Source organism: Kogia breviceps, chromosome 13 (genome assembly GCF_026419965.1).
Source record: "Kogia breviceps isolate mKogBre1 chromosome 13, mKogBre1 haplotype 1, whole genome shotgun sequence".
Lineage (NCBI taxonomy): Eukaryota > Metazoa > Chordata > Mammalia > Artiodactyla > Physeteridae > Kogia > Kogia breviceps.
In genome coordinates this window covers 23,340,415-23,347,707 of record NC_081322.1, presented here as the reverse complement: position 1 = coordinate 23,347,707, position 7,293 = coordinate 23,340,415, and the positions used below count along the sequence as shown (strand labels likewise).

At 48.1% G+C, this 7,293-nt stretch overlaps 1 pseudogene; it reads right to left on the bottom strand.

Moving 5' to 3' along the window:
• Positions 1-5,784: 5,784 nt before the first annotated feature.
• LOC131740289 (U6 spliceosomal RNA) lies at positions 5,785-5,897 on the bottom strand (annotated as a pseudogene).
• Positions 5,898-7,293: the final 1,396 nt, after the last annotated feature.

Sequence of the window (7,293 nt, the reverse complement as noted above, 5' to 3'; positions counted from 1 at the left end):
CTATTGCTTTGGTTGTCTTATTTAATTCCAATACTGCTCTGCTTCTGACTACATTGTCTTCGTAAATTGAGGCTCATATAACATGGTGGCCTGCTCACACTTAAAAAAAAAAATAAAGATGTATTTTAACTAGCTTATACGGTGAAACTGGAGTTCATTCTGTAGCGAACATGTAGAATTTTAAATAGCAATTTTTTTTTTTGCGTTACGCGGCCTCTCACTGTTGTGGCCTCTCCCGTTGCGGAGCACAGGCTCCGGACGCGCAGGCTCAGCGGCCACGGCTCATGGGCCCAGCCGCTCCGCGGCATGTGGGATCCTTCCGGGCCGGGGCAGGAACCCGTGTCCCCTGCATCGGCAGGCGGATTCTCAACCACTGCGCCACCACGGAAGCCCATAAATAGCATTTTATCATGTGGGACCATGAACCAATGACACCATCAGATTTAGCGCAGCTTTATTGCAGTGTGATAATCTGACTCTACTTGAGAAAAGTAGAAAATTAAATAAGGTAAAAAGGAAACAACAGTAGGAGTAGAGAACAGGAACTAAGGAAATTTTGAGAACAGAACGATTCACCTTAGAGACAGGAAGATAGAGGAGTAAACATAATTGTTATCAGGGATGCTTGAATGACACTTTATTTCACTGAATCTAAGACACTATCAAATGTAAGATGCACCCATAGTTTATGTACCACCAAGAAAGAAAAAGTGCTGCTAATTAAATTATAGCAGCCAATGATTATAAGATGAAACCTGACTTCACCCATATTAAATTGTGAAAAATGTGCATGTAAGAATAAAAGAAATAGGTGTTATACAAAAACTGATGATCAGACATACCTCTTTGACAAATAAGGAACCAACATGTATAGTGCACTTGTCTTCAAGGCCTTGTGCCTGGGTGAGGGGATGGGGCAGTGACAGATAAAGAAATGCATGGGAAACAGCTTTCAGTCGTTAAGAAGCTTACAGTGGCGGCGGGCATGGTTCAAAGGAGGGGGAGATGACAGTATTTGGGGAGTAGTGTTATTTATGGTAAATTCTGAGCAATGGATAGGTATAATTTCAACTAGCAGAAAGCAGGGGAGGGAATATTAACACGGAGAAGGAAAGCTTGGGTGTGTTTAGGGGACAGTGAGCAGACACTCCACCAAATGCACAAAAGTCTTGGGTTCTCATCCTTCTAGTTCCATGACCCTGGTGTCAAGGGTCGTTCCAGGTTCATTCCGCTTAGAATAAACCTGGGGAAGAAATGGGACGGTCTGGTCTGGGCCACGTATGTCCAAGATAATCCATGTTCTGGGCTGTGAGTAAGTTTAGACAGAGCTCTTTGAAACCACTTTGATTTGGTTTAATCTTTCTGTAAACCTCAGCAGAAAGGAGAGCATGAATTTGGAAAATGGAAAGCTGCTGAGTTTCAGGGAACCAATGAGGCAGGAAAATAATGACAATAATGTTAAGCTCAGTGATGTTTGAGAACCTCCGCCTGTGTGCTGACATTGACGGAGACCGGGAAGCCAGGTGAAGGAGCTATTCCAGTGGAAGGTGAGGAGTCTGGTCTGACAAGTAAGTGGAGATGTCAGAGCTCGTGCCGTGCTCCGTCTCCGTGCACGTGGGGTGGGCCCTGCCGGGAGGGAGCACGCCACCTGCCTCAGCCGCCGCAGAAGACGGGAGGACAGACATTAAAGCAACTGCACCGGGACTTCCCCGGCGGTCCCGTGGTTTACGCTCTGAGCTGCTACTGCAGGGGGCGAGGCTTCGATCTCTGGCTGGGGAACTAGGATCTCGCGTGTCGCACAGTGTGGGCAGCTGCGTTGTGTAAAAAGTTATGAACGCTGGTCTGCGGCTGGAGGGAGGTAGAGATTTGGGCTACCCTCCCTGATGCGCTCAATGAATAAAGCTTTCAAGGTGGACAAAACTCCTAAGGAGAGAAGCGGAAGAGAGAAGGCCTGCAAACGAGAGCTTGGGAGTATTTATTTAGGTGGGAAGAGAAGGGTTGATCAGAGAAATGGAAGGAGAACCAGAAGATTATGTCACAGATGCAGGAAGAAGGCATACTCTCAAGTGGAGGAGGGTAGGGCTGGGGGCAGATAATAACCACAAAAATTGAGAAGGGTAAGAAATATGGCAGATGTGGCAAGATGGAGTCCAGAGGCTCGGTGGGATAAATCATGCAGGTAGATGGCCTTCCGTGGCCAAGAAGAGGGACCGTTCTCTCCTGTATAAGAGGTTTATGTAGGTAGAAGGAAAAATGTTCAGAGAACTGCTATTTACAATGGAAAACTGGACTTCCCTGGCGGTCCAGTGGTTACGACTCCACGCTTCCAGTGCAGGGGGTGTGGGTTCCATCCCTGGTCAGGGAGGTAGGAGCCCATAAGCTGCGTGGAGCAGCCAAAAAAATAATAATACCATGGAAGACTACGTTAGACTCTTGTTTACTTAGAGGACTTAAAAATACCACTATGGCACACCGAGTGCGGGTGAAGGTTGTGGTCTCAGTGGTGGGTTCCCCAAACTCTTCAGTTGGAACTGGGGGGCGTGGTCCAAGAACAGTGTCTATAACCCAGCCACCAGGTCTGTGGACAGAGCTTGGGCAGCAGCCGTCTCCAGGACTCGTGCCGTGCTCCGTCTCCGTGCACGTGGGGTGGGCCCTGCCGGGAGGGAGCACGCCACCTGCCTCAGCCGCCGCAGAAGACGGGAGGACAGACATTAAAGCAACTGCACCGGGACTTCCCCGGCGGTCCCGTGGTTTACGCTCTGAGCTGCTACTGCAGGGGGCGAGGCTTCCATCTCTGGCTGGGGAACTAGGATCTCGCGTGCCTCACAGTGTGGGCAGCTGTGTTGTGTAAAGGATGGCGTATCAAGCGCCTTCTCTGTGCCTGGTGCCACGGTGAGAGCGGGATGTAGGGTTCCTAATTCAGTTCTCACATAAATCCTGCCAAGGTTGGAAGGATTTCCCCTAGTACACGCCCACGGAAGAGTGCTGCCTTCCATAACTGTGTGAACACATCAGGTAGGTGGGCTTTGTGTGAAACAATTCATTTCTCACGGTATTTTCAGGGAAAAGTGATTTATTTCCTTACTTAGATGGACAGAGAAGGGGCTGAAAATAAAACCCAAATTGGCCTGGGTTGTGCTGAAACATGTCAGCCTGGAGTTATCCCTACAGATGGAACCTGGAATTAAACTAGGACACGGGGTTGGCTCCTTGAGGCTGGAAGCTGGCCTGTGGGACGTGCAGCCATTCAGAGGGGCCTACCCACCCCCAACTCCGCACCAATCCCTAAGAAATGTGACACAGGTTAAAATGGTACCCACAAGGAAGGCTGTGTGCCCAACATGTGTCTGAGGGCGAGTACACTGGCCTATCTGCACTGAGAGCTAAATCTGGTGCCAGGAGGGCCCTACATCCCAGCCTGTCCAACCTCCAGAGCCATTGGAGAGTGTCCACACCTGTAGTATAAATACATTCCCCACTGGCGGATTGACTAAAACACTCAGTCCTCACCTTCAGACCTGCAGATGTCATCATGGAATGGCATTCGGGTCAATCCTTGAGAACATTAGGTTTGGGGTTTAAAAGATAAATAGAAAAACCAACCTCAGGTGTAGGAAACCATTGATGAATCTAAACTGGCCAGGTTTATGATGGCAAATGCACTTGTCACCTTGTCCATTTAGCCCAAGGCATCTCACACTTTAACGTGCCTATTAGTAACCTGGAGACCTTGTTAACAAACCTTATTTATTTTTTAAACTTTTTAAATTAATTAACTTATTTTGGCTGTACCGGGTCTCAGTTGCGGCCCATGGGATCTTTAGTTACGGCATGCGGACTCTTAGTTGTGGCATGCATGCGGGATCTAGTTCTCTGACCAGGGATTGAACCCGGGCCCCCTGCATTGGGAGCGTGGAGTCTTACCCCCTGGACCACCAGGGAAGTCCCTGTAGATCTTGTTAAAATGAAGATTATCATTCAGTAGGTTTGGGAGGGGGCCTAGGATTATGCGTTTCTAACAAGCGTCCCAGAGACGTCAGTGCTGCCGGTCTGCAGACCATATCTCAAGTAGGGAGGCCCTAGAGACCACCTTCCCTCATTATTTAAAGTTGAGCTCCGATGTCACCTCCCCTTTGTGACTTTTCCTGACATCCTCTCCCTTGCTCAGGCTTAATTTATTTTTAACTCACCTGTGTTTCCAAAGCATCTTATGCATTTGTGCACTGACGCACTTCCTCTACCTTGTGATTATTCTCCTTAATCCATGCTTCCCAGCCCTGGTTTAGTCACCTGGGGACCTGATGAAAAAAATCTCAGTGCCTGAGCCCCGTCCCCAGAGTTCCTGGTTTTCTTGTACTCTCAAGTCTTTTTTTGGTTGTTTTTGTTAACAGCACTCTTTTTATTTTTTTAATTTTTATTTATTTATTTATTTTTTGTGGTACGCGGGCCTCTCACTGTTGTGGCCTCTCCCATTGCGGAGCACAAGCTCCGGACGCACAGGCTCAGCGGCCATGGCTCACGGGCCCAGTCGCTCCGCGGCATGTGGGATCCTCCCGGACCGGGGCACGAACCCGCGTCCCCTGCATCGGCAGGCGGATTCTCAACCACTGCGCCACCAGGGAAGCCCAACACTAACTCTTTTTAAAAGGCTGGTACTAAAGTCTGAAATAAATTTCTCTGGGAGAGTTTTGCATAGTTTGCAAACTGGGTTCCCTGGGATACAAGGGGCTCTCTGGGGGTGCTTCAGGGTCAGCTCTGGGGGAGGACCCTGGGAGATAGGAGAGCAGGAATGAGCAGGGTGTGTGGGGACCGGGCTGTGGACCCAGCCATAAAGGGGGTGGCACTGAGGAAAAGAAGCCCACCCTTGCTCTTCCCAGGGATCTGTTCACCCCGATCTTGGGCAACCAAACCAGCCCAACAGGGATACTTAACCTACTATGAGCAGGTGCTTCTACAGGAGCCCAGTCCTTTAATCCTTCCAAGAATCCAGTGCAGTAGGCTTTAAAGGTGGTAAGAGGTAAAGATGGCAAGTTACAGGCCAGAAGTGGAACTGGGCCTTCTGGCCCCAAAACCTTTTCACTTTTTACGTTTTCCTCCTATAAAGCTCTGGGATCCGAGACACAAAGGGCTCAGGGGAAGTTTCCATCCTCTCCTATCAACATTCCTCCCATCAGTCCAGAAGGTACCTGGCCTCCTGACACGGGTGGAATGGAGGCCGGAGGTGGGAGGGACAGGCAGGCACCACCACCTGCAGAGCTTTGGTTTTCTGCTCTGACATCAGATTGGCCCAAACTGCTGGGAGGAAGATTCCAATCCCAGGTCCTGGTCCTCCGGTTGCCAGACTCTTCTAGCCTCCAGCCTTTATCCACGTCCTCCTCCCATCACCTTTCCTTTTCCCCCAGAGGGCACCTCTTCTCCCCCATATCTGCGCTGCTGTGGCATTGGAAGGGCTGCAGAGAGCAGCATGGCCATGATCCTCTCTCCTTCCTCCTGTGGGCAGAGAGAGTGCACATGGGTGAAAGCTGTAGCAGAGGATGTAATCACAGAGGTAACAAGCCCTAGAACGTCAGCTCCAGTGGGAAGGGTTTTTGTCTATTTTCTTAGCTGCTGTATCTCAGGGTACATAATAGGGCACGTTAGATGCTCAGTAAGTACTGACAAGAGGAATTAATGAAAGCTACTGTTTTTTTGTTGTCGTTCTTTTTTTTCTTTAATTGAAGTATAGTTGATTTACAAAGAGATGTGTTAGTTTCTGCTATATAGCAAAGTGATTTTGTTATGCATAGAAAATATGAACGGTTCACAAATTTGCTTGTCATCCTTGAGCAGGGGCCATCCATGCTAATCTTCTCTGTACTGTTCTGATTTTAGTATATGGTATGTGCTGCTGAAGCAACACGAAAGCTACTGTTTGTAAGTACCCACTATGCTCTAGATGCTGTGCTACACATAGATTATGGTCATTTTTCTCTCCAAAAACCTTAGGCTTTTGCATTTGTTTAATTTTAATTTCACTGTTTCCCTTGATTCTTTTCTTTTCTTTTTTTTTCTTTTTTTTTTTTTTTGCGGTACGCGGGCCTCTCACTGTTGTGGCCTCTCCCGTTGCGGAGCACAGGCTCCGGACGCGCAGGCTCAGCGGCCATGGCTCACGGGCCCAGTCGCTCCGCGGCACGTGGGATCTTCCCGGACCGGGGCACGAACCCGCGTCCCCTGCATCGGCAGGCGGACTCTCAACCACTGCGCCACCAGGGAAGCCCTCAGCTGACAGTTTTTACTGGACATGATTTACATGCAGTAAAATGTGCAGACCTTAAGTGTACCGTGCAATGAATTTTAATGTATATACCCTTTAACCCACCTTCCTGTCGAAAGATAGACCATTTGTGACACGTCATAGAGCCTCCTGGCATCCTATATTTCCAGTCAGTCCTCATGTTCACCTCCCCATGACCCGACAACCAATGTTCTGTATCACCATTAGATTTGTTCTGTCATTTCTAAAACTGCATAAAAATGGTAGTATAAGGTAGGCACCCTTTTATGTTTTTTTCACTCTACATAACATTTTGAGATGAATTCATGTAGTTACAGGTATCTGTAGTTCATTCCTGTTTGCTGCTGAGAAGTAGCCCATTGTTGGAATAAATTGTGATTTCTTTATCCATTCTCCTGTGATAGATATTTGGATTGTTTCCAGTTTGGAGAAGTAAAGCCTCTTATAATAATTAAAATAAATAAGTTAAATAAAAGAATAATAACTTTATAAGTCATAAACAAAGAAACTGGCAGGTGTGCCGGTGTGTGTGCGAGTGTGTGCCTGACTTAGCAGCACAGAAACATGCTGGGCTTGTCCCTGGGGCTTCCCTGGTGGCGCAGTGGTTGAGAGTCTGCCTGCCGATGCAGGGGACATGGGTTCGTGCCCTGGTCCGGGAAGATCCCACATGCCGTGGAGAGGCTGGGCCCGTGAGCCATGGCTGCTGAGCCTGCGCATCCGGAGCCTGTGCTCCGCAATGGGAGAGGCCATGGCAGTGAGAGGACTGCGTACCGCAAAAAAAAAAAAAAAAGAAATCCCTGGACCACATCGACAGATGAATGGATAAAAAAGATGTGGCACATACATACAATGGAATATTACTCAGCCATAAAAAGAAATGAAATTGAATTATTTGTAGTGAGGTGGATGGACCTAGAGTCTGTCATACAGAGTGAAGTAAGTCAGAAAGAGAAAAACAAATACCATATGCTAACACATATATACAGAATCAAAAAAAAATGGTTCTGAAGAACCTAGGG